The sequence below is a fragment of the Sus scrofa genome, chromosome 6 (assembly GCF_000003025.6).
Source record: "Sus scrofa isolate TJ Tabasco breed Duroc chromosome 6, Sscrofa11.1, whole genome shotgun sequence".
Lineage (NCBI taxonomy): Eukaryota > Metazoa > Chordata > Mammalia > Artiodactyla > Suidae > Sus > Sus scrofa.
Genome location: NC_010448.4, coordinates 1816245 through 1843439, shown reverse-complemented (window position 1 = coordinate 1843439; position 27195 = coordinate 1816245). Strand labels below are relative to the sequence as shown.

Sequence of the window (27195 nt, the reverse complement as noted above, 5' to 3'; positions counted from 1 at the left end):
GAACGTGTTGTTTGAGTGACAGGGTAAAACTCTAACGTAGGGTAGGTTTCTTTTTAAACAAACATACCAGAGCTCACCCAACCCAGGAGCTCCCCTCCTACGCGGTCACCCCAGAAGGCAGGCCTGTTACTGCAATAAAACTGGGATTGCTTGAAAACCCATCTGTGAACTCTGATTTTTCGGCCACACCCGCAGCATAGGGTCGTTCCTGGAGCAGGGATTGCTCTGAGCTGGAGCTGCGACCTATGCCACAGCGGCAGTGGTGCTGGATCCTCAAGCCGCCGTGCTGGGCTGGGCACCGAACCGGCCCCCTTCCGCAGAGACAGATGGGATCATTAACCCACTGTGGCACAGTGAGGACTCCTGTGAACTCTTTTAAAACTGTCTCTGGAGTCACGGAGATACTGTTTGGAGGTACTGTTGCCTGAAAAGCCTTCAGGCTTCTAGATGCACTGAGCCTGGAAACAGGCTGTGCTCACAGACGCTGCTGTGTCTAGTTTGAGCAGAAACAGATTCAATTATAACAGAGAAGTGAGATTCGGTGGCGGGGTCAGAGAACCAGGTATGGATGCCATTTGGGGATCTTTCTGTAAATGAATTGCCTGTTCATGGTATTTGCCTATTTTGTCCATTTTTAAGAGCTTTTAATATATTAGGGATATTAGCCTTTTATCTGTGATTTTTTTTTTTAATTAAAAAAAATTTTTTTGGGCCATGTCCATGGCATGTGGAAGTTCCTGGGCCAAAGATTGAACCCGCCCTGCAGCAGTGACCCAAGCCACCACAGTGACAAAGTTGAATCCTTAACCTGCGCTGCCACAAGGGAGCTCCTATCTCTGATTTATGTTGAAAATACTCTCTCCCACCTTGTCAATTGCCTCTGACTTTGTTCGTGGTGTTTTTACCTTAAAAAGGTATCTCTTATTTTCAGGTAGTTAAATTTATTTACCTCTTCTTGTATTGCATCTGGATTAGATCTGTTTGGAGTTTACTCATAGGTGAAATACGAGGTATTTGATTTTGAAACCCAATTTTATGAAATGTCTAGGTCTGCCAAGGGTTGCAAATGAAAATCCTTTCAAGAGCTAAGCAGAATGTGAGATGGGAGAAGAAAAGAGGGAGGGTGAGGTCTGTGGCCAATCAGAGATTACGTTTAAAAAAATACCCGCACAGGGGTTCCCTTCATGGCTCAGCAGTAATGAACGGACTCGGATGATCCATTCCTGGCCTCGCTTAGTGGGTTTAGGATCCGGCATTGCCGTGAGCTGTGGTGTGGGTCACAGATGCGGCTCGGATCCCGCGTTGCCGTGGCCGTGGTGTAGGCCAGTAGCTGCTGCTCTGATTGGACCTCTAGCCTGGGAACCTCCATATGCCGTGGGTGCGGCCCTAAACAACAAACAAACAAAAAAACCACACCCCCCCCACACTCATAGGGGGTATGCTAGTTTCCTAAGGCTGGCAGAAACAAATGACCCCTAACTTGGGGCCTGGAAACAACAGAAATGTATCACCTCAGCTCTAGAGGCTGGAAGCCCAAGATCCGGGTGTGGGCTGGCTTCGTTCCTTCCCGGGGCTCTGATGAGACTCTGTTCCAGGCCCTTGTCCCAGGTCCCGGTGACTGACAGCAGTCCTTGGCATCCTTCACGCATTGCCACGTCGCTGCAATCGCTGCTCCGTCCGCACGTGGCCTTCTTCCCTGCGTGTCTGTGTGCCAACTTTCCCGCTCGGCCTAAGGCTACCAGTCATTGGATTCAGGGCCCGCCCCACTCCAGTCTGACCTCATTTAACCTGATTACACCTGCAAAGACCCTGTATCCTTCGTAGGTTCCAGGGAGACAGGCATTTGTGGGGGGGAGCCCCCGGCGCCTGTGGGTGGAGAGCCTGGGGACCTTCCGTGGATCTCATGTCGCTGTTGACTGGTCCTTCCTGGTGACGAAGGGTCTGCTGTGCTGGGAAACTCCTCAGACGCCATTGACTCTGAAAACGGGTTTTGAAAAACTTCGACAGCTTGTCATTGTCACATGATCGGAGAAAAGGCGAAAGAACCCAGAGGCCGGCTCTCCTGAGTCTGAACAAAGAGTTGGCCTTCCCTCCAGCCTTCCGGGGGCAGGCTTGTTTGGCCTCAATATTTGGGTTTCCCCTGGGAGGCCAGGCCCCTGCTCTGCTTTTTCCCTCAGTGTAAAGGGGTGAATTCATGCGAGTCCCTCGTGCCAAGAGAGAGCCCATTTCATCCAAGAGAAAGGGGAGGGCAGTGTCCCCCACCCTGAGAGCCAGGGGAGGGCTCATCTCCCCTGAAGGCCTCCCAGGGGAGGGAGAATTCTGAGGACCCCCCAACCCTGGAATTGCCCCCCGCCTCGAATATTAACCCAGATGCTGTTGTGAAGAGATTTTGCAAATGGACGGTCCCAGGTCAGGTGACTTTAAGGCTCGGAGATGGTCTGTGTGGGCCGGACCCATTCAGGTGAATCTTGTCAAATCAGAGTGATTTCTCTGGTGGGAGGAGGCGTCAGAGATTTTCGAAAGGTCAGAAACACAGGCCACGCCATCCCCTTTCTGCTCCGAAGTCAGAAGGAGCCACCAGGGAAGTGTGAGTGGCCTCCAGGGCCGAGTGTGGCTCCAGCCACCAGCCAGCAGGGGCCTCAGACCCACAGCCTCCAGGATGCAGGTTCTCGGGCGGAGGACAGCCCCGTGGGGGGACACCTGGGTTTTCCCCTGAGACCCGAACAGAGCACCTAGTCGAGCCTGTTCAGATTTCTGGCCCACGGAACTCCAGGTGATAAGTGGGGTTAATTTAAGCCACTAGATTGGTGGTGAGTCGTCATGCAGCTGGAGAAAGGACCCGGCCTCTGGTCTCGGAAGGTCGGAGGAGAAGCAGAGATTTGGCAAATCGGGCGACTCCACTGTTTCTGGCTGGTCCACCCCCGTCCTGTGTGCGTTGAGTCCTGCCACAGCGCCTGTGCCCTGCCCGAGACCGCAACACCCCGCAGTGAGCCAGCCGGCTGTGCAGAGCAATCAGACACGTGACCGTCTTGTGGTCAACCCGTGACTGGAGACCTGGGAACCAGGTGGGTCTAACCACATTTTTTCTGGCTGTTTTAGAACTTCCTAGAACCAAGGAATCTTGATCAAGTTCCTTAACAGTATCAATTCCCCCAGAAAATTTCATACCCCCACCAAAAAAAAAAAAAAAAAAAAAAAAAAAAGCCTACACCAGACCTCCTGCCCTGGTGCAGGGGAAGCAAATCTGACTGGTATCCATCAGGATGTGGGTTCGTCCTTGGCTTCGCTTAGTGGGTCAGGGATCCAGTGTTGGCGTGAGCTGTGGTGTTGGTTGCAGACGCAACGGTATCCCGGGTGGCTGTGGCTGTGGTGGAGGCCGGCAGCTACAGGCCCGATTCGACCCCTAGCCTGGGAACTTCCAAATGCTGCCAGTGCACCTCTGAAAAGCAAAACGAAAAAAGAGTAAAAGAAAAGTCTCAACAGCAAAGTGTTTTGCACGGCTCAGTGCTGGGTCTGCTTGAACGTTAGCAGCCAGGGTGATGGGCCTCGGGGGTGATGGGCCTTGGGGGTGATGCTTACAGCCCCACCCCTCCCCCACATCATGGCGGTGAAGCTCTGTGACCCAGGAGAGTCTCCCCCCCGCCAGCCTGTTACAGAGGTAAAGACGAGAGGAGGGACTTGCAGCCCTGCCTGTGCAGGAGTGTCCCCTGGGCCAGAGAGACACGGAGCTTCTGCCTGGATAGATGACCCCGAGCCCTGAGCATCGTTGGGGGCACGATACGGTAGCAGCTGCCAGGTGTGGGTGGCTGCGAGGAGGGTCGGTGCCAAGCAGGGCCGTTGGGGCTTTGAGAGCCATGGTCTGCGGCCGGCTTGGGGACTCACATGTCGGAGAACAGCCCCCTGCAGGAAGAGGAGCAGAAGATGCTGGAGGGCTTCTTGAGAGGGAGGGTGTGAGGCAGGAGAAGGGGGGGTGCGGCCACTCAGACAAGGATGCCCCCCGGCCATGGGGGCAGTGGTAGGGGGTCTGATCTTGGAGGAGACGGCTCAGGCGTGGCCCTTACCTCCCTCCCCGAGACGACAGAAGCCCGACCTGGTCTCTGCTGTGGTTGTGTCCCCCACAAAAGATGCGTTGAAGTCCCGACCCCCGTTACCTGGAAGTGAGGCCTTTCTTGGAAACAGGGCCTCTGCCGGTGTCATCAGGCTGAGGTGAGGTCGTTAGGGCGGATCCTGATCCAACAGGCCTGGTGTCCTTACACGGAGCAAGCAGCGGGGGCGGAGGGGGGGGCGGCCGTGTGATGATGGGGCAGACACTGGGGTGACGCGGCCACAAGCCAAGGGGCACCTGGAGCCCCCGGACACTGCCCCTGGCCCCCTGCCCAAGCCTTCAGAGGGAGCCTGGCGCTGCCCGCACCTGGACCTCAGACCTCAGGCCTCCGGCCTCCAAACGGAGAGAATCCCTTTCTGTTGGTTTCAGCTGCCTGGTTGTCAAGGTGGCCCTAGGACACTGATCCAGCCTCCAAGGCAAGGCGGGAACAGCCTCTCGAGAATGGGCAGCCCTGCCCATGGACTACCTGAAAGCCCTTCCATCCTGTTCCCTCTCACTGATTGGACCACAAAGGTGGAAAACCAATGTTTTTGTGCCCAGTTTCCCTTGAATTCGGGAGTAACCGTGGGACCTGGTTCTGGCCAATAAGACGCAAGTAATTGTGGGAGAGTTTTCTAGACCATGCTGGCTTCTCTAACGGAAGGCGAAATGTGTCAGGCACCTGCGCCCGCCCTCATCAGACTTCCTTAAGCAACAGGGCCACAGCGCCGGAGGCCACGCTGCCATCTCGTCACCTTGTACCCAGTATCACCCGGCTGCTCAACCCTGCTTCTCTCACAAGAAAAATAAAGCCGTATTTGTTCAGGTTACTTGCGCTTGTGCTCCCGGCTGCTGGAAGCCTTCCTAGGTACTGCGGCCCGCCCACCACGCCTTCCCAAACCCTCCTCCCTCTGCTGCACAGGAGCTCCCGAAGCCAGGCCCAGCAGACCCTACCCCCCTGCCCTGACCCCCACAAAATGGAGATAAAGAGAGGGACTTCGAAAGGTGGCCGGAACGTCACATGAGCTAATGCAGGTGCTCAGAGGATGATGGAGAATTAGTGGCTGCCACCATTTCCAGAAGCCTCTTCACCCCCGGCCTCTGATGTCCGGAGGGCCTCCTCAAAGCCCTCGACGCTGGACTCTGGTCAGGGCGTGGAACGTCTGTCTCACCTGGGCTTGGACCAAGTGCCGCATGCCAGAGGGGTCCCCTCCCCTCAGTGCCTGCGCGTTGACGTTGGCACAAGCCAAGCTCCCATCAAAGCTCCCAAGCTCCCGACAATAATGGCCCTGTGTTATCAGGGTCGCTGCCACGGGGCCTGGGCACAGACCAGGAAGTCATCTGCCGGGGGCGGGGGTGGGCTGACGGCAAGTGACGGGGCTAGACCTGGAGGCCGGCAGCTCGCTGTGCCTCCTGCCAAGAGAGCAGGAGGGGCAGATATGCCAAAGGGACAGAGCACTTTCATGCCTCGTTTAACCTTGTGACATGCTTTGCAATCAAGATGTCATTATCTTCACCGGGCCAAGGAGGCGATCCCGCCTCGGGGAGGGAGAGCAGATGCCGGCAGGTTTCCTGACCTCGCGCCTGCTGCCCTGTGCCCTCCAGAAAGGCTGTAGACCAAGCCTGGGTCGGGATGACATCTCCGGGAGCGAGGCGGGTCACGGGCGCTCAGGTGACCCTGGTGTTAAGGGGCAAACACCTCGGACGGGACCGGGCGCTTTGCATCAGCAGCTCACTCTGCCCTCTTGGGACAGAAGAGACTGAGACTCAGGCCACTTGCCCGTGTGGTCAGCCAGCAAGGACAGACGCCGTGTCCTCTCCCCATTGTGTGACCCTAAGCAATGACTCTGGGTTCCGGACCAAAGAGAGGCCTGGGCCCTCTGTCGCAGCCACAGCAGCTCTGATGTGTGTGTAGGATGTACGCTTGTGTATGAGTGTGCATTTGATGGCAGCTCCAGCTTTTGTCTGAAGAGGTCCTGGCTAACGTGGTTAACCAGGGGTCTTACATCACACGCGATTCTCAGTAACGAGCCTTCTTTTCTTCCAGGCAGGGGCAGAACCGTGCGGAACCATCAGAGCCATTCCTGGCAAGACCGTGCTGGCGCGTCCCAGCCAAAGGTCAGTACTGTGGACACACATGTGCTGGGGGCTTAATTAAACTCGAAGGTCGCGAGGGCCGGGACCATGTCTGATACTCTCCTGTCGCCTTTGGTTTCCAGCCCTAGGTGGGTGCCTTGCTCATAGTCGGCACGGCCTACCTGTTGGATGTGGTCGCTCTGAATTCCCAGATGAGCGTTTGCGATGTTTCTTCCAAACAGAAGCATTTTCTTCCATAAAGCGTATAGCTCTGCGCTAATTTCTCCAAGTAGTGGCATATCTTCCCTATCACTTATGGTGTGTTTTGTGCAACGATGGTTCTACCCAAGTGCTTGCAAGGTGGAATGTTTTCCAAAATATTGCTGTTATTTCCTCATAACATAGCATTAATCCTAGGATGGGCAAGACTTGAGCTAGAACAGGATTTAGCAGTCAGACTGGTTAATTTCTTAACTAGCCCACGAAGAAAACAGGTGAAGGGCTACGGTTTTGGGTCTTACTTTAAGTCTTTAATCCATTTTGAGTTAACTTTCACATATGATTTGAGAAAGCAGTCGAGATTATTTTTTAGCTGTCCTGTTTTCCCAGCACTATTTGTTGAAGAGGCTGTCTTTTCCCCGTTGTGTATTTTTGCCTCCTTTGTTGTAGATTAACTGATTGTGGAAGGGCGGGTTTATTTCTGGGCTCTCTATCCTGTTCCATTGATCTAAATGACAATTTTTGTGCTGGTACCGTACTATCTTGATGACTGTAGCTTTGAAATAAGAGCGTGTGATATCAGAATTCCTGTCATGACATAGTGGAAATGAATCCGACTAGGAACCATGAAGTTGCGGGTTCGATTCCTGGCCTCAGTCAGTGGGTTAAGGATCTGGCGTTGCCTTGAGCTGTGGTGTAGGTCACAGACTGGCTCGGATCTGGGGTTGCTGCGGCTGTGGTGTAGGCCGACGGCTACGGCTCCAATTGGACCCTGAGCCTGGGAACCTCCATATTTCACAGATACAGCCCTAAAAAGACAAAAAAAAAATTTTTTTTTTTGAGAGTGAGCATGTGATATCTTTAGCTTTATTCTTCTTTCTCAAGATTATTTTGCCTATTTGGGATCTTTTGTGTTTCTACACAAATTTTAGAATTATTGGTTCTAGTTCTGTGAAAAATGTCATTGGTATTTTGATAAGAGATTGCATTGAATCTGCAGATTTCTTTGGGCAGTATGGTCATTTTAACAATATTAATTCTCCCTATCTATGAGTACTGTATATCTTTCCATTTCTTTGTATTGTCTCCACTTTCTTTCATTAATGTCTTACAGTTATAATTACCTTTTTTTAAAAATGTGAGGTGACGGAGTTCCCGTCATGGTGCAGTGGAAATGAATCCGACTAGGAACCTTGAGGTTGCAGGTTCGATCCCTGGCCTCGCTCAATGGCTTAAGGATCTGGCATTGCCGTGAGCTGTGGTGTAGGTCACAGATGTGGCTCAGATCTTGTGTTGCTGTGGCTGTGGTTTAGGCTGGCAGCTGTAGCTCTGATTGGACCCCTAGCCTGGGAACCTCCATATGCCATGGGTGCAGACCTCAAAAGCAAAATTAAATAAATAAATAAATAAATATAAAATGTATGGTGAGAAACACTTAAAATCTACTCCCTTGGAAGGTTTCAGGGCCACAAGACAGTATTAACTCTACTCCCCATGTTGCATAATAAGCCCCAGAATTTATTCCTTTTGGAACCGAACGTTTGTACCCTTTGATGAGCTTTCATGACTGCTATTTGCGATGACTTCTTATGCAGCGTTATTGTGGCCATGGTTATCTAATGCAGTAGGCAAATGTCAGCGCATTTATTAAACAGACACTGAGGCATAGCACAGAGGTCCATGACACTGTCTCTCTTGGGGAGTTAATAGCTCTAGATGGGGAGCATGATGTACACACAAGAATGAAGAAGTCCCTCAGAATCACAAAGGTCTGCCATTCTTGGGTCTCACTTCCCAAGGCAATGAAAGCTATGGCCGCCAGGCTTTATAGTGGGCACTTCGTATATTTAATCCTCAGCACAGCTCTGCACTAGTCAGGATGCTTTTGACTATAAGTACCAGAAAATTCAACTTAAAGGGGCTACGCAAAAAGGAAATTCATTGTCAAAAAGTCCTGAGGTGTGAAGGCTCCAGAGTTGGTTAATGTGCTGACTCAAGGACACCACCGAGGACCCAAGCTTCTTCTGTCTGCCCTCCTCAGTGTGTCAGCCTTGACCTTAGTCTGGCTCTCCTCATGCTCACAAGTGGCTGCAACTGTCCCAGCCATCACACCTGGCATCCAGAAGAAGAAAGATTATCTTTCTTTGTGTAACGATTTTAAGGGCGACAAACAAAGCAAAACAAAACCAAATCTTTCACTGAAGCCCCTTAGCTTAGTTTGTATCATATACCCATGCTTAAACTAACCACAGAGAGGAGGAATGGAGTTATCTGAGGCTCACAGAAGTCATGTAACCCGCAGGTCACATCTGGCATGCTGTAGTGCCAGGTTGCTAGCACAAACCTTGTCTGACCCCAAATCTCTCTCCACTAGACCACCAGTTGCTTCACACATGGTGGCAGGTTTGGATGGGGAAGGGCTTAAATCACTTCAGGGTGCTTGTACCCTTGTACGGTCGTAATCGCAGTGGCCGTCGTACTCCATTAGAGCCAGGACGTCGTTGCACCGTAATCATTCCTTCTGCAGATGGACGGATACAGTCTAGCCCCGGATAACCGCATAGCTCATTCCAACATTGTGTGAAGGTCAGGTCTGCCCGTCCATCACAGCCCCCAAACAGCCTATGGAGTTTTCTTCTTCTTGTCCACCGCTAGGCCAGTTCTCTGGGAGCCGGCCACCTGTTTGGCTGCTCTAACAAAGTACCATAACCTTAGGAGCTTAACACATTTAGTATCTTACAGTTCTGGAGGTGGGAAGTCTGAAATGAGTCGTAAAAGTTTACAAATGGGTGTCAGCAGGTCTCGTTCCTTCTGGTGGCCCCGAAGGAGAGGCCGTTTCCTGGCCTTTTCCAGCTGCTAGAGGCACCCACACCCCCTGGCTCCAGGCGCCTCCATCCATCCCCGAAGTGCATCTCTTCCACCTCCGCTTCCACCATCCATCCCATCCTGTTCCTCTGACTCTGACGTCCTGCCTCCCTTCCTCTGTTGAGGCTTTATGATGATATCAGGCCCCTGATAATCCAGGGTAATCGCCCATGTTAAAGTCCTTACTTTAATCCCGTCTGTGAAGGCCCCTTGCCACATAAGGTCACATACTCACAGGATTAGGACGTGAGGTCTTCAGGGCCTTAATGCACCTCCTACGATGTGAATGCCAGTCCCTGGTGGAGGGACCGCCTGTGCATTCAAAGTCCCACGTGCTCAATGCCCCAGACGGGGACCACGCTCCTGGACTGAGACCACCTGCTGAGGACCAGGAAGGGGTCCTAGTTGATTTCTGAAGACTAAAGGAGCCACCTGACTTTACAAATACTGGCTTTGGGGAGTTCCCGTTGTGGCTCCGCAGTAATGAACCTGACTAGTATCCTTGAGGACATGGGTACCATCCCTGGCCTTGCACAGGGGGTTAAGAATCCAGCGTTGCCGTGGGCTCTGGTGTAGTTTGCAGACGCCGTTCGGATCCCGTGTTGCTGTGGCTCTGGCGTGGGCTCCAATTGGACTCCTAGCCAGGAAACCTCCCTCTGCTGGGGATACGGCCCTAAAAAGACAAAACCAAAGCAAAACAAAACAAGTCCTGGCTTTGGATTGACACTGGCCCTATGTAGCCATGAGAGTCCCAGCAGGAGAACAGACCACACTGGCTGTTTCGGCCAGGGAGTTGAATAGAAAACTTCGGTTGAACAGGTGTTGAAGGACAGGGAGGCAGAGAGGGACCCGGCGGTGCTAGGGGGCAGCAGAGACTTGGCCCCTGGAGCCCAGTGATGCTGCACGTGGTGGCCGCTCCCCCATCGCCCAGCGTGTACCCTTTGGGCGGAGCGAGAATTCCCCCACTAAGTCCCATTGGCTGATTTGTTAGTACTTAGAAGAGTGCAACATAGGAGTTTCCTGGTGGCCTAGTGGTTAAGGATCTGGCGATGTCACTGCAGTGGCTTGGGTTCAGTCCCTAACCCAGAAACTTCCAAAAAAAAAAAAAAGAGTATTGCCGCCTGGAGTTGTGATACGGTTGGCAAGGCAGATCTGCAGGCGATGTACCCATCTGGTCCTGACTACAGGAAACATGTTGTAGCTCAGCGGCTTGAGAACCCGACTGCTATCCATGTGGATGCAGGTTCAATCCCTGGCCTCGCTCAGTGCGTCAAGGGTCTTGTGTTGCCATGTGGTGGAGGTCACAGACGCGGCTCAGATCCTGCCTTGCTGTGGCTGCTGCGTAGGGTGGCAGCTGCAGCTCAGATTCGACTCCTAGCTTGGGAACTTCCACGTGCTACACCTGCAGCCCTAAAAAGCAAAAAACCAAACAAAACAAACCCACAAAGAAATTGGATTGAAGTAAATACCACAAAATGGAATAAAATTACAGCCCAAGAGAGGGGCAAGATGCAATGTCTTTTTCCTGCCCGAGCCCTTTCTTAGACCCTTCCCTCAGAAACAACAAAGACGGTCCTCCAGTCGGACCTCGAAGACAGCCCCAGCTTCCAAGTGATCAAGACGTCTGCTTGAAACACATCTTCAGCAACCAGGATCCCACAAAAGTCCTCACCTAAAGGCATCTCTCTGCCTCGAGGTACGAGTGAGGGTGGAAGCTGGCAGTTCGCATTAACAAACACGGCGTCATCTTTTATGCAGCGCTTGACAGTTCCGTGCGGATATAGGTTTGAGGGTTTTGCCGAAAATGTGAGAACAGAGATGCGTGTGTATGGTTCATCCGTTTTAAAATGCACGCACAGTGTGTCGCAACGTTTTTACCTAATGGGTTCCACGATCAAAGACCTCAGGGGAGGGCGGTGCTGAGGATCTCAGGTCTGCTAGTTGTTAAAACAAAGATGAAAACTGAAATCCCAGTCAAACAGGGATTGTCGCACTCGTATGTTTCACGTGCTGGAGAGCTCCCTCAGGGAGGGGGCCACGGGCAAGAGGGCACAGCGGGGGCCCTTGTGACTGGGGGGGAGGCCTGTCATATAGAGAAGTTTGCCTCTTTGTTAATTGATGGATTCCAACTGGTCCAAGGAATCATCCCCCCTCTCTTCTCAGCAGAGTGAGGGCTCGGTGGTGGGGAGACTGGGGCTTCTCATGGCCAGAAATGGGGGGCAGTTCTGCTCCCCGCCGCACGTGGAATCCCAGTCCTAGTGCACAGGACCTGTACAGAGAAAGCCTGGTTCCAGATCCTTCTCCCCTTCAAGGCTGGGGTAGGAAGCAGAGGGCAGGGTCCAGTGTCCCTCTCCTGGTCTCCCTACCCCCACCCCAGCCCCTTCCCGCCAGAGCCTGACTTGGAGAAAGAGTGGAGGCATATGTGTTTGGATGGTTGGTCGGGATTCTTTTTTGTTTTTTTTGGTGTTCTTGTTTTATTTTGTTTTTTGTGTGTGTGTGGGGGGGGCTTTTTTGGGGGGTTGTTTTTTTTTTTTTTTGCGGGGGAGTTCTTATTAAAGGCTTTTGGGGAGAATTTGACCTCCCTGAATTTATAGACAACATTTGCATGCAAATGTCTCTACTGGTTTTTCGAAGCAGAGGGTCCATAACTTTCACCTTATGCGCAGGCAAGCCTGAGGCCCAAGGGGTGTCGACAGCAGTTGCAAAAGCATCGCTCTGAGCTCAGGCTGGGTTCTGGCTTTGGGACCATCACATCACCTCTCTGAGCCTCTGCTTTCCTATCTGGACAGTCCTGCCCCGAGGCGTCGTTGCCGTGGACACGCAGGGCGACTGTGCCCGGTACCAGCAACACCAGCCCTTGCCGACCCCATCCTGCTCCCCAGGGCTGCGTCGGCCTCCCTGGGCTCCCAGCTGTCAGTTTCCCCAGCAGCTTTTTTGTTTGTTTGGAGTGAGTTCTTGGGGTCTCCAGGAGAAGATACCCTCCTCTGAGTTCTGGAAAACGAGCCCGCCCGTCCCCGTTTGGAGGGCTCCCAGCTGCTCCCTTGGCTGCCCAGCTGAGAAAAGCTGATGCTAGTGATGTGATCCCTCGGGGAAGCTGAAGAGTTCCTTTCTGCAGAAGAGGGACAACCCGCGGGGGAGGCAGCGGGGCGCGCAGGGGGCTTCAGAGCATCGGGGGCCAGTGCTTTGGGCATATCCATTCCCTTTGCTCTGCCTCGGCCGATAGCACCTTGGAGAGAAGCTGTCTCGGGGTGGGTGGCATTGGCGTTCTCGGCCGATGGGTGGTCATTTCACGTCACAGGACACACTGATGTCTCAGGACCAAAGAGACTGGTTCTCACTCCAACTTTCAGCCTTTCTGCAAAGGGAGGTAGGGCCCTCTCTGCGGCCGACACCCTTCCTGTCGTAGATGCTCTCAAGACACGGAGCTCTTATTCCTGTGGGTCACGTACAGGCTAAGGAGTCACAAGGACCGGGTTTGCATCCCGGCTCCGGCACCGAAGAGCTGTGTGGCTTTGGGAGACGACTCAAGCTGTCTGAGCCTCAGTTTTCTCATCTGCAGAGTGGCTATACCGAGGTTCCTTACCAAGACGGATGGCTCTGAGTCCCGTAATCAAGCGCACAGCACAGGTCGGGGCAGGTGCGTGGAGAGGAGATGGGAAGGGGTAGCTAGTGCTGTTTTAGCTGTCTGACTCTAAAATTGGAAAGCGGCAAAACACAAACAATTTGCAAAGGTGGGAAGTACAAGCCCTGGGGACCCCAGGCTCTGGAGGCACAACCTCGGTCAGGTTACCTCCAGTCTGTTTTCTCTGCGTGCGCGTTTCATGGACTCAGCTTCCTGTTGGATGAGTACAGCGTACATACGTACACGCTTTCCCTAATTCCAGGCATGATGTTTCTTCAGCCACTTTTTTTAAACGTAGAAATATGTCGAGGACATTTTCTCCCCATCGTTGCGTTTTGCCGTATTGTGCACGTTCCCACACTTGGGTGTTTCTGAGATAAAGATGTTTGAGAATCGATGTCGAAAGAAATGTGCCAGCTGCCTCTTCCCTTTCTCCTTTTCCCTGAAAAGGGAGCTATGAAATGACTGTCACATGGAAGGAATTATGGCGTCTCAGACGTGAAACAGTGAAGCTTTCGGAAAAACGCTGCTTAAAAATCATATAGTATTCTTGGGCGCCTTTGCTGTAATTAACATGACCAGCTTCTAATTTTGAACATTTTAGCTCTTTTTTTTTTTTTAACTATTATCAACAAGGTGCCAAAGGAAATGTATGGCAGGAAGTACAATCTGGTGGGTCCCTGGTCCAGCAGGTTGGAGGTGGATGAAGAGGTCAAGGTCACAGCCACCCCAGGGTGACCTTGGAGGGAGGACGGTAGGAGATAAATACCAGCCTCTTCTCCTGCCTTCCTCCGTCTGATCTCCTGCCAGGGCCCCCCGCTGGCGAGGAAGGGGGCACAGTTGTTCAGATCAGCCCCAGTCTGCAGATGTGCCACCGGGCACACCCCAGCCCTGCTGAAGAGAGACACTGGCTTTAGGCTGGGCACTTCCTGACGGGCTTTCCCTTCCTGAGGAGCAGAAGGTGCCAAGAGCAGCCCCCTGCCAGCGCCGGGCAAGGACTGGGGCATCCACATGCTCCGAGGCGAGAGTGGAAATGCTTTCTCCTTTTCTGGAGTTCCGTCTCATGCCTACGTTTTGGGTAGGATGCTATTCTTAAGCACCCGGCTCTGTGGGTTTGTCCCCCGAGAAGGAGGCGAGGGGACTGACACGATGCAGGGGTGGGCAAAGGGGTGCTGCTCTAACAATGGAGCTGGGGCTGGCGGGCTGTCACACCCACTGCCACATTAATCACATCCTGCCTCGCCTTCCCAGCAGTCTGACACGGGAGGCCACACCCCGCTTCTGGAAGGCGCCCGCTCAGACCATGAGGGCGTTTCTTGGCCCTGCCTCTGCTGCCCAGTCCCTCCCTCACATGGCTCCTGCTGCCAGCTCCGGGGGCTGGGTGGGCCCTGGGCCATCAGGAGACGTTCGGGCGGGCCCTCTGAGGGGAGGACACCTGTCCCCTCGGGAATGGTGGCAGCCTTGTGGGCACGTGATGCCCAGTCCAGTTCATTTCCCCTAGAGTTTTGGGGGTTGCAAGCGACAGACGGGTTGGGGGAGGGGTTCCTGGACGGAGGTGGGCTGGTTACAGAATAGAAGGGAAAGGTGGCCAGCAGGTGGCAGGACAGGCAGACAGAGGCACAGCACCAGGGACCTAGGAGGCAGGATTGAGAGCTGCCGGCAGGCAGGGGGTGGGGTGCTGCTGGGATCCATTTGCTCCATGTTTCACTGGAAGCAACTGGAAGTCAGCGGGCTGGTGACTTGTCCTGGGTCATGTGACTCATCGAAGGCACAGCCAGCCCTGAACTCAGACCCTGACATGGCGCAGTGGGACCAGCCCAGGTCCCCAAAGAAATCCGCAGCCAGCAGGGGCCTTCTTGGTGAAGGAGTGCGGAGTCCAGGGCTGCTTCTCCTCCCCGCTCCTGACCCCTGGCACTGCCTATTTGGGATTGGCAGGCAGGCTGTGCCCCGGGGAGAGGAGGGGGTGCTCAGGCAGGATGGGGTGTGACTCATTTGTCTACCCAGCCAAGCACCGCACGGGGACGTTGGCAAGCAGGAGCCAGTCTGCAGCCACTAACTGGCTGCCGAAATCCTGCTCGGTGGCGAGGCCCCAATTTGCAGAGGCCACAGAAGAAGGGCCTTGGCAGGACACCAGGCCTTGCCTCTCTGCCCCCCAGCAGGCCCACCTCGTCACTGTCCACTGCCACGACAGTCCCGTCCTCCTTGCTATGGCCCCACCAGACATCTCGCCTGTCCCTCCCTCCTCAACCGTTGTCACCTCACCCAGAACAGCCCCCCGCCCCCCACCCCTGTCCCTCCCAGCCCACTAGCTTGGCATGAAAGAATCAGGCTGGGCGGTCAGAATCTGCCTTCACGGCTTCCTGGTGCGGATCTTGGGCAAGTTGCAAAGTTTCCCTCCACCTCAGTTTCCTCCTTTGTACTGTGAAGAGAAGACTCCCCTGCAGGGTTGCTGGAAGGATGCCTCGCATTTCTGGTGCATCTGAGATCCCAGCAGTGACGGCTGTTCTTCTCGTTCCACGGCTCAGAGTCTCCCCCTGGGACCCAGCCTGGAGGGACCCTCCAGGCTGCAGGCCCGCTGTCCCTTGTGCTGCCTCTCACCCAGATCTGGGTCATTTTCACAGCACTTCCCAGATGCTGTGGTGTCTTGTACTCGTGGCAGAAGGAAACATTTTGGCTGCTTCAGACCAAGCCCAACAAAAAACTGACTGTCATCACTTCTTGCCTTCAAAGTGGCAAATCAGACCGGGGATGCTGGCCTCGGGATTCTGGTCAGCCAAGAGCAGAGAAAAACATGTCATTTTGAAGTGCCAGCTCGTGCTTCGTGCCGCTCACCACTGGAGTCCTTGCTTACCCGAGCATCTCCGTGAGCTTGTATGTTACTCAGGACTCTCTTTGCTGCAAATGACCCCTCTTCAACTCAAATCTCTAAAGTAAGAATAATATTGATTGGCTCACAAAGTGGAAAAGAGATTCTACAGGTGTGCCTAGCTTCAGGAACAACTGTATCCGGCAGCTCTGCTTCCATTGGCTCTGCTTTCCTCTGGGTGTTGATCTTATTTTGTAGGTCTCCTCAGCTGTTTGATTAAGGGTGGCAGTTTCTATGTCTGGTCATATGTTCCAAATTTGGCCACATCTGCATGTGTCCCACCCCACATGTTCTACATGTAAAGTTGACACACTTCCATCAAAAGGGAGGGTTGAAGAGTTCCCGTCATGGCTCAGTGGTTAATGAACCCGACTAGCATCCATGAGGACGCAGGTTCAATCCCTGGCCTCACTCAGTGGATTAAGCATCTAGCATTACTGTGAGCTGTGGTGTAGGTCACAGAAGCAGCTCGGATCCCGCTTTGCTATGGCTGTGGTGTAGGCTGGAGGCTACAGCTTGGATTCGACCCCTAGCCTGGGAACCTCCATATGCCTCAGGTGCAGCCCTAAAAAGACAAAGAAAGGGAGGGTTGCTGCTCCCTCCTCTTGACACCGGATGCCCTTTGTAACTGCTTCAACCAATAGGAAATGGTAGAGGTGACATTGGGCGACTTCCAGGGCTTGGTCTTAAAAGGCATATAGCAGGAGTTCCCGTGGTGGCTCAGTGGTTAACGAATCCGACTAGGAACCATGAGGTTGCAGGTTCGATCCCTGGCCTCGCCCAGTGGGTTAAGGATTCAGTGTTGCTGTGAGCTGTGGTGTAGGTCACAGACACGGCTCGGATCCTGCATTGCTGTGGCTCTGGCATAGGCCGGTGGCTACAGCTCCGATTAGACCCCTAGACTGGGAACCTCCATATGCCGCGGGAGTGGCCCTAGAAAAGGGAAAAAGACAAAAAGTAAAAAATAAAAGGCATACAGCAGCCACCTGGCTCGCTTGCCTTCCAGATGCTTGGAAGGCAGTGACCATACTACAGGGAAGCCCAGGCCGGCCGGTGCAGAGAGACGACCCACATGGAGAGGAACAGGGGTCCCCCGTTGGCAGCAGCAACTGACAGGTGTGCAAAAATGAGCCTTCAGATACTCGCAGCGTCTAGCTTTGGGGTCTTCCACCTGAGGCCCCAGGCAGAGTAGGGCCAAAATTTGCCCACACTACGCCGTGTCTTGGCCCACACAATATGTAAGCATCGTAGCTGGCTGTTTTCTGTCCCTAGGTTTGGGGACTGCCATAGCAACTCTGCTAGATTTTGTGATCCCTAGAGCTCAAATTGTAGCTGTGCAGATAGATCCACATATCAGTTCTAAGTAAAGATGCAGATTTATTCAGTGGGTGGGTCTCATCTCCAAACCAATCATTGTGGCCAGAGAGATGAGAACCCCTGGCTGGTTAGGCTGGACCTTGGGCCACGCTCTGCTGGTGAAGAGGGGGCGCAGAGATAGTCAGCAGGGTCAGGACCCCAGCAAGGAGAAGGGGTGGAGTTACCGGGTAGCGGGGGAAGCGTTCTAGCCTGTAGAGGCAGGTCCACAGTTGACTTGCGAATTGCTCTGCCAGTCAAGGACATGTTTTGTTTGCTAAAGTATAGGTGAAGGGGAGTTGGGAAAGGGAACTCAGAAAAATAAGATGCATGCTGTTTTTTCCACCCATAACTGGGTAGGGCTTGGAGAAAGCAGGAGAATGACAAGATAGGCAAGCAGCTAATGCCTGAGTTCCCCATGTCTGTGTGAGGCCCTAACGTGTGCTCAGCAATGCACTGTGTGACTGATAGATGCATTCTCACTGAATGAGCCTGCCGTCTTGGGGGCCAGGGACTGAGCCTCCAGGGCTGATCTGGCTCGTAAGGGTGTGTGTTAATGAGGATTACGCCTTGGCTACTGTGACAAAGGCCAAAATAACAATGGTTTGAGTAAGACAGGAGTTTCTTTCTTTCTCAAGATTAAGCAATTGAGGCCAGTGTGGCAATTCTAGCAGCTCTTACATTTATCTTGTTGCTCTGCCAATCCCAATATGTGGCTTCCATTTTCAGACCTAAGATAGCTGCTCCAGCTCCTGCCAGCACGTCTACATTCCAGCCAAGACAAAGAGAAGGGAAGGGTGCCCTTTCCTCCTTGTAAGGACAGGCCCGGAAGTGTTCTGCTTCTCTTCTGCTTACTTCCCATTGGTGGTGACATAATCACATGGCCACATCTAGCTGCAAGGCATGCTGGGAAATGTAGTTTCTTGCTAGCAACACTGTGCCTACTGAAACTTTAGGGTCCTATTGCTAAAGAAAGAAGAGGAAGATGGGTATTGGATGATAATCAGCAGATGTAGCCTAAGACCCTGGAAGCTTTTGAGTTCCTAGTAAGAGAGGCAGCGTGCACCCTGATTAAGAGCTCAGGCTCCAGAGCGATCTTCCAGAGTAGCTGTATGATCTCAGCCTCGATTTTCTCATCCATAAAACAGGGATGATGCTAACACCGTATTTCATTGATTCTAAAATTCCCATGTTGGAATGCATTTATGAATAATGACGTTTTAGTTGACAGGTGTTTTTTCATTCTTCATAGTACATAACATAATAGCGTATCTTACAACTACTGGTGTGTGTAAAATACAATTGTTTTGAGGAAAAAATGTGGACTCTACATATGCTGTGTATTTATAGAATTATCAATAGAATGTATAGACTCTAGAATGTTTGCATGCGTGGTTTTCACTTGCACAGGATCAGAGTAAGAGCTCAATAAATGCCAGCTCTTTCCGCTATGGCGTATCTTCAGGAAGGAGAAGAAAGCGGCTGTTCAGCTGGCGCTAAAATAATGGCCAGGCCTCAGGAAGCCACCCAGCTGTCGTCCAGGCAAGAGACGGGCAGGTCCCTCCTTCCGTCCCACAGCACTGATTTTAAAATGAGTTTTGCCGTTGATGACTAGGCGGAGGGGCTGAGGCCTGGGTGGGCAGGGGTGGGGACAGGTCCCTTAGTCTTTGGTCAGGACGCTGTAACAAAATACAGGGGCGGGGCTCATAAACAACAGAAACGTGGTATTCACAGTTCTGGAGGCTGGAAGCTCAAGGTCAGGGTGCAGCCGAGAGCTGCCTTCGGGGTCAAGGACCGCCAACTTCTGATGGTATCTTCAGTTGGCAGAGAGCAGAGCCCGGCGGCCTGATCTCTCCTGACCCTCAGAAAGGCCTTGATCCCATTCATGGGGCCCCCCCCGAAGGTCTCATCTCACCCTAATCACCTCCAAAGTCTCCACCTCCCAGCACTGTCACCTTGGGGGCAGGGCTTCAACATGGAAGTTTGGGGCAGGTTGCAGACTTTCAAGGCATAACACGTACCTCCTCTGTTCTCCGTGGTTCTCCTCCGTAAGCCCTGGGCCTGCTAGAACAAACTACCCTGGCCTGGAGGGCCTAGAAGCACACAAATTCATTCTCTCACCCTTCCAGAAGCTGGAAGTCTGAAATCAAGGCAGGGACAGGGCTGTGCTCCTTCCAAAGGCTCCAGGGGAGGGTCCTTCCTGCCTCTTCTGGGGGTGCATCCCTCCAGCCTCTGCCCTTTGTCACCTGCCCTGTCCCCTGTCTCTGAGTCCGTCCTCTTTTTCCAAGGAGAGGGTCCTCCCTGATCCAAGGTCGCGTTCTGAGGTTTTGGGGATGGAACTATTTGGGGAGTGCTGTTCGATGGAGAACATCCCTTGCCGTGGTCTGTTCCCTGTCTGGCTTTGCTCAGTGCTGCTCTTTTCTTTCTTTCTTTCTTTCTTTCTTTCTTTTTTTGCCATTTTTCACTCCCCGGCACATCTGCCAGTTCTGTGCGACATCCCCGATTCCCCCCGTTTTGAACATTCCGTTCCGCGCAGATGGGCAAGGCAGCACCCAAAGCGTTCCACTAGCTGCCATCAAAATATAATAAGTTCGAGGGGAGCTGCGGGGAGACCAGCCTGGGGGACATCACGAACGCGAAGGCACATCCCGTGGCGTGAACTCCCTCGCTCAGGCGCGTCGAAATGGGTTTGCAAAGACTTCCTTGAAGCTCCATGAATTTTTTCCTCTCCAGTAAAGCCTTCTAGCCATGCAGTGAGCTTGTCACAGCACAAAGAGATGGCCCAACAACGAGTTTTAGTTTGAGGTATCAGCTTTTCTTTCTTTTTTCTTTTTCTTTTTTTTGAGACGAAAAGGAGATAAACAGGTGTTGTCCGTGTTAACAGACCAGGTGATTTTTCTCCCAGGGACAGAAGGAAGCCTCTCTGGAGTCCCCGGGGCCAACTAACTGAAATGAGCCTCTGGTTGCACTTGGGCCCCTGTGGTGTGACAGCGCTCTGGGCATCATTTACAGGGCACCGTGCACTTGGCTTTGTTAGGATTGTGGGAAACGTTTTCTGAGGTCAGGTTTAATTAGTTTACATCTGGCTGGGGTCTCACAGGTTCCCAGGTCTACATCCTCTCGAATCAACATCCTTTTAAAAATAGAACAGGGAGTTCCCTTGCGGTGCAGTGGTATTGCAGTGTAGTGGTTCTGGTCACTGCTGTGGGAAGGGTTTGATCCCTGGCCTGGGGACTTCCACATGCAGTGGGTGTGGCCTAAAAAAAAAACCACCAAAAAACCAAGTTTTTATAATTTTCCTTGTTCTTATTCTGAAAGGAAAGTCATAGAAAACACATAACCTTCCTACACACTGGTTGCAATAAAAAAAATCAATATAATACCCGAACTGTAACATCAAGGAAAAGTCATTTAAAATAAAGCAGTATAGATTTCAAAAGGTAAATGTTTGGGTCTGCACCCTGGATGACACAGTGAAGGAGTCAGCCTCTTGCACCCAGATGGGGAATCACAGTGACGCGCGTGTGTCGCAGGGAGGCTCAAACCCCGTGGAACTCTTGCCACTGGGGATGGGATTTTCCAAAATGGTGAACAGCTCTTAGTCAAGTGACCATCTGCCCTTGACGGCATGGTGGCTGCCTTCCCAGAATATGCAATGCGTAGTCCAGCTGTACCAAAGACAGAAGGCGGAGTTGATTCTAGACCTGTCAATTGCAAAAGGGCTTTTCATTTACAAGCATGAAGCTCTGGTGGGACATCAGAAAGTAGAGGGATTGGGGAAAGGCTTCACTTTGGGGGGCTCTCCTGCTCATGGAACACCTGCAGATTTCAGAGCACGCCCTGGGCCAGCACTGCTCGCTGGAGGACCCCTGATCTTTGGGGCCCTCAGCTTTTAAGGTGAGGCTGAGCGAGGGGGCTTGCGTGTGTCACAAGGCTGTGCAGCAGCAGAGCTGAGCACTGGGCTGGGAAGGGGTGATGCTCAAATGGGGGGGGGGCTGTCGCCTTTGCCCAGGACTGTTTGCCATCCAGCATCCCATCTTTCCTGCTGAGGGAGATGGGGGCTGGAAGACAGAAAGCTTTACAACCTAAAGAGTCACCTGACCTCTCATCCTAGAGGGAGGAAAAGGAAGCCTCACTTGACCACCATGGAGTGTCTGGAGCACATGCTTCGAAGTTAGATGGCCCTGGGTCTGAGCCTGGCTCCGGTGTCAGCTGTCCATGGGCTCGTGGACCGATGCTTAATTTCTCCCTGAGCCTCAGTTTTCTCATCTGTAAAATGGAGGCAATAATATGACCCCTCCCCCTTCTCGGGTGGTTGAAAGTACTTAGATGCATGTAAGATGCTTACTTAGCCCAGCACCTAGTGGCAGGAAAAGTCCTGTTCAGTGATAACGGGACAAAAGCCTCAGCCTGGGGAGAGGGGAGCAGAGAAAATCCCTTTTCAGTTAATTCTCCACTTTTACGTTCGGTTTACAATTCAGTGGTTTTTATGGTGTTCATCGAGGTGGAGGGCCGTCATCACTACCTACCTCCAGCATAGTTGTATCACCAAAAAGAAGTCTCGAACCCTTCTTGGTTATCCCTCCCTCCTCTTCCCTTCAGGCCCCGGTCACCCCGTGACTGTGGATTTGCCTGTTCTGGGCATTCATACAAACGGAGTCATAGGACAAGCGGTCCGGTGTGACCGGCTTCCACTCGGCGTGATGCTTTCCAGGTTCGTCTATACTGTAGCACATAGCAGGGCTTCGTTCCTCTTCATGGCTGCATAACATTCCGTTGTTTGCACGGACCACAGTTTACTTTTCACTCCTCCATCGGTGGACATTTGTTTTTTCCCCCTCTTGTGGGCTATTATGAGTAATGCTCCATTTCTGGGCACCAGCCAGCCCCTGGCACATCGTAGCTGCTGAATGAGAGCTAGTGGAAATTTTTCTGAATCTGGGTCTTGTTTTGCATGAAAGGACATGAAAGAGACAGGCCTGGCTTTGGATTCTGATTCCATATCCGTCACCACGTCCCTTGGCCTCTCTGCATTTGTTTCCTCCCAATGCGAACGGATGACCATGAGGAATCGGGACAGTATTTGCACTTGACCAGCACATAGTAGGCAGTCCACTGTCTCTCTGTCATTTCAAGCCCACCCTTTGATGCCTGCCTTAACAGGATCTAGCAGGGTCTGGTCCAGGCTGTGCGAGAGCTGGCTTGTGCTGGCTCATGAGAGCCTGCTGTGCGAATCTCCTGCCAGCTCTGCAGTCGTTGACCTTGCACCGGTCGCTTGAAATCAGCTGGAGTGAGCGTATTCACACCCCGGAAATCAGCAAACCTTCGGTGAGGGCTTCCCCCCAGTGGAGAGCCGCTGTCCACATCAACAAGCACAGCACAGGTTCTGGTGGGTTCTGTCAAGCTGGGCTGAGTGGCAACAGGCCAGAGAGATCAGGGGAGGGTCAGGTGGGACCACCAGGGCCTAAATCCCACGGTGCTGGAGCAGGTGTGGATTTCGGCACACCAGCCCCACCCACTCCTGGCTGCCCCTCTCTCCATGTCCTCAGTGCCCCCTACTTCCCTGGAGCCCAGCGTGGCCAGCAGGACCTGGGGCGAGGCCTGCTGGTGTGTGGGGGTGTCCATCTGGGGAAAGCTTTCCTCCCCAACAAAAAGCGATGCCAATGCTAATAAGAAGTGAAGGCGCAAGTAGACATTTCTGCAGAGAAGACACACAGATGGCCTGTAGACACATGAAAAGATGCTCACTATTGCCAATTATCGGAGAAATGCAAGTCAGAAGTACCACGAGGTATCGCCTCACACCAGCCAGAATGTCCATCGTCAGAAGGTCTACAAACAACAAATGCTGGAGAAGGTGTGGAGAAAAGACACCTTCCTACACTGCTGGTGGGGATGTAAACGCATGCAGCCACTGTGGAGGTTCCTAAAAGCGAAACACGGAGTTGCTGTATGATCCTGCAATCCCACTGCTGGCCACCCATCCGGAAAAGACAAAAACTGTAATTTGAAAAGATGCATGTATCCCAAGGTGCCTTTCAAAGCACACAGAAGACTTAAAAAAAAAAAAAGAGTTTTAAAAGAGTTAATTTGAAAAGATACAGGCACCCTTATGGTCATAGCAGCACAATCTATACGAGCCAAGACATGGAAGAAACCTAAGTGCCCATCAGCGGATGAACTGATAAAGAGCATGGGGTATATGTACACAACGGAGTATTGATCAACCATAGAAAGAGCGAAATACTGCCTTTTGCAACAACGTGGATGGACTTAGAGTTGATCATACCAAGTCAGATAGAGAAAGACAAATATATGATATCACTTATATGTGGAATCTAAAAAAAAAAAGTGCAGATCAACTTATTTACAAAACAGAAACAGACTCACAGACATGGAATGAAAACCTGGTCGTTGACGGAGAAAGGGGAGTGGGGGATAAATAGGAGTCTGGGATGAGCAGATACACGCTACTCTTTGTAAAACAGGTGGAAAGGTCCTGCTGTATAGCACAGGAACCGCGTTCACTATCTTGTAATAACTGGCCATGGAAAAGAATCGCAAGCTCTATGCCTGGCGCTAACCCAATACTGTAAATCAACTACAGCTGAATTTTTTAAAACGATGCAAATTAGGAGCTGTCTCCCTCTTTGAGCACTTACGTGTCCACACAGACACCTGGAACTGCGGCGCTGACCACGTGGAAAGCAGGCCCGTGTGCCAGGAATGGGGAGGGGGGGGCAGAAAGAGTTTGGATCCCCAGGAGCATTGCTGCGGCTGCAGACCAGCCCTGGACCTGCCTGCCTTGGGACGGCTCACCAACATTTGTAAAAATACTTTGTTGTTTAAGCCATTGGTGGTCAAATATTCTATTACCCGCAGCCCAAACCATCCCAATACAGACGCCAGCAGAGGAAAATACTGGAGTTCCAAAGAGACAAGAGGGCAAATTCAGAAGGATCAGCCTAAGACGGAGAAGGTGGGGAATACACCCTGGGGGCAGGGAAGTGGAAAAAGTCTTAGAAAAAAAAAAATAGGCTTAACTAAAACAGACCCCCAAAGAAATAGAAAGTCTGAAGAGTCCTCCTCCCAGTAATGAAATTGAACGGTAATCTAAGATCTTCCCACAAAGAAAACACCGGGGAGTCCCAGCTGTTGCTCAGCTGGTTAAGGATCCAACGCAGTGTCTGTGAGGGTGTGGGTTCCATCCCTGGCCTTCTCGGCAGGTTTAAGCATCTGGCATCGCCACACGCTGCGGTGTAGGTCACAGATATGGCTTGGATCCACGTGGCTGTGGCTGTGGTGTAGGCCTCAGTTGCAGCTCCAATTCAGCCCCTAGCCCAGGAACTTCCAAATGCTGCAGGTGTGGCCTTAAAAAGAAATAAATCAATAGAAAACACCAGGCCCAGTGAGTTCTACCAAACATTTAAAGTCTATCGTTCTAGGGAGTTTCCGTTGTGGTGCAGTGGCAACAAATCCGATTAGTATCCACGAGGACACAGGTTTGACCCCTGGCCTCGCTCAGTGGCTTAAAGGTCTGGTGTTGCCGTGAGCTGTGGTGTCAGTCACAGCTGCGGCTCGGATCCTGTGTTGCTGTGGTGTAGGCTGGCCCCTGTAGCTCCCATCCGACCCCTAGCCTGCTGGTGTGGCCCTAAAAAGCAGAAAACGAAAACAAACAAAAAACCCCCAAAACTTAAAGTCTGTCATGCTAGCCTCACGAAAACTTTTCCAAGGAATGAAAAAGAAGGAATATTTCTGAACTCCGTCTATAGGGCCAGTATGAATAGTCTTGAGGCCAAAACCTGAACAAGAATAGCGTTAGAACAGATAATCATAGGTCGAAATCACCCGTAGAAATGGACACAAAAATCTTACATGCAATATTAGCAATTCCAGTCTTCAGTGTGTGAAAACATAATATATCATGACAAACGTAAATTTATGCCAGGAATGCAAAAATGATGTACCGTCAGAGAACCTGTGTCATCCATCACGCTGACAGATTAAAGGAGGAGCAAACCACTCCATCCTCCTCACAGATGCAGAAAGAGCACGGAGAAACATCCTTTTCTCATAAAAAGTCTTGAAAGGAGTTCCTGTCGTGGCGCAGCGGAAACGAATCCGTCTAGGAGCCATGAGGTTGCGGGTTCGATCCCTGACCGTGCTCAGTGGGTGAAGGATCCGGTGTTGTCGTGAGCTGTGGTGTAGGTCGCAGACACGGCTCAGGTCTGGCTGTGGTGTAGGCCGGCGGCTGCAGCTCTGATTCGACCCCTAGCCTGGGAACCTCCGTATGCCACAGGTACCGCTCTGAAAGCAAAAAAATAAAATATCTTAAAAGATTAGCAACAAAATTAAACTTTCTTAATATTGTAAGTTGGTCTACCAAAATGCTACAGTAAATACCGTTTTTGATGGTGCACAGTCAGAGTAGAGCCTTTACAATCAGGAAGAAGGCGAAGGCGGCTTTCTCTCTGCTTCTGGTTAACGTACTGGAGGAGCTCCCAGCATAGGAAAATAAGAAAAGGAATGTTTATTGGGGTTGGAAAGAACGGAACAACGTGATCATTTACTCTCAGATGTTATGACTACATTAAAAAAAAAAAGCTTGAACCTAAAAAAAAAAAAAAAAAAAAAAAAAAAAGCATGGTTAGAAGTGAGAAAAGTGTTTAGCAAGGAAATGTCCAGTCATTAAAAATTCAAATCTAAGAGCCCAGGGTACCAACAAAGCAGCCAGAAGCACGACAGACAGAGGGCAGGGTTCGAGCTGCCAGAGCAAAGCCCAGAGGAGGTTGTGCCCGCGGCCAGAGCTGGTTTAGGAATGTGGGTGGGTCTGGCTCTGTGGTTCCAGCTGGCTGGGGAGGATGCCCAGGAGGGTGGGCCCGGGCTGTTCGGCCTCCTGAATCCCTTGCTTGCTCCCCATCAATCTGGGCAGGGCACTCTCAGGCCCCTCCTGACCCGGAGAGCAAGCAGCGAGCCGGTCGGTTAGATTCTGTCATGTTGGTAAGAAGCAGGCACACCCGGCTCCCCCGACCTCACTCTCCTGCAGTTTCCATCCGTCTCCTGCTCTCTCTCACCTCCCCAGAAGAACGGGTCTGTCTCAACAGTGCCCATTTTCATCACCTCTTAGTCTTATCATGTGCAGCTTTCCAGCAAACCACCCTACACCTTGTGGCTTGGAGGGAAAAAGCCTGTATTATGGTGGCCAGTCTGTGACAGCGCTTTCTGCCCGCCGCGGGTTCAGTGGGGCTGCTGGAAGCCTGATGGGGCGTCGGTGGCCGGAGGCTGAGGTCAGCTGAAGGTTCTGTCACTCACAGGTCTGGGGGGACCTCACCTGCAGGCGACTTCTCCGTGGCGGCTGGCCGCCAAGACAGAGCGGCCCTGAACTGGGTGGAAGGGGCATCTCCATTTAGGACCAAGCATTCCATGTCACATGGAATCCCTTCGGCCACTGCCACAAGCCTACCTCCAAACAGGGAGGAGACCTGGCACCCACGTCCTTGGGGACGAGCGGTGCAGGCCCCGTGTGAGAGGAGCGTGTGGGATGGGAGGTGTTGCAGCCGCTGGGACCACAGTCTGCCCTCCTCGCCTGCACTCCTGCCTCCCCCTTTGTTAGGCAGCAAGTCCATCCCGAGTCCACAGGGGACACCCAAGACCTGGACTGGGCCAGTGGTGACGCACCGTCTCTCCAGCCACAGGGACTGGGCCGGGAGTGGCCATGTGACCAGAAACAGGCCCACTGCCGCCAAGCCCCTCCTCGCCTCCTGGACCTAAAGCCCACAGCAGGGGGAAAGCCACACACCCAGGACAGCACCACAGACCTGTAGAGTCAACGCCACGCAGGTGCTCCTGTGGCCTCGCCCCTGTGGACAGATCAGGTGTCTTCACGGTGGCACAGAGCATGAGAGCGGGAACGGCCGGGTCTCTCGGGACCGAGGTCAGAACGGGCACAGCATCGTGCCCACTGCGTTCTGATGCCAAAGCCCTTTGTAGGTTTGCAGCTTCTTATTGAATAGGGGCCAGTGTTCAGACCAGGTAATTCATTTCTTTTTTCCTTGTTTTTTAGGGCTGTACCCGAGACAAGTGGAAGTTCCCAGGCTAGGGGTCCAGTCA

General features: G+C 52.4%; 1 long non-coding RNA gene across 1 annotated transcript in view; it reads left to right on the top strand.

The window, feature by feature from the left end:
* LOC106510444 overlaps positions 1327-27195 on the top strand; it is a 69204-nt gene continuing 43335 nt past the window's right edge. Inside the window, exons 1-2 of the long non-coding RNA XR_002344450.1 lie at positions 1327-3065; positions 6132-6202. This is a non-coding gene — a long non-coding RNA (uncharacterized LOC106510444). The remainder of the gene's footprint in view (positions 3066-6131; positions 6203-27195) is intronic.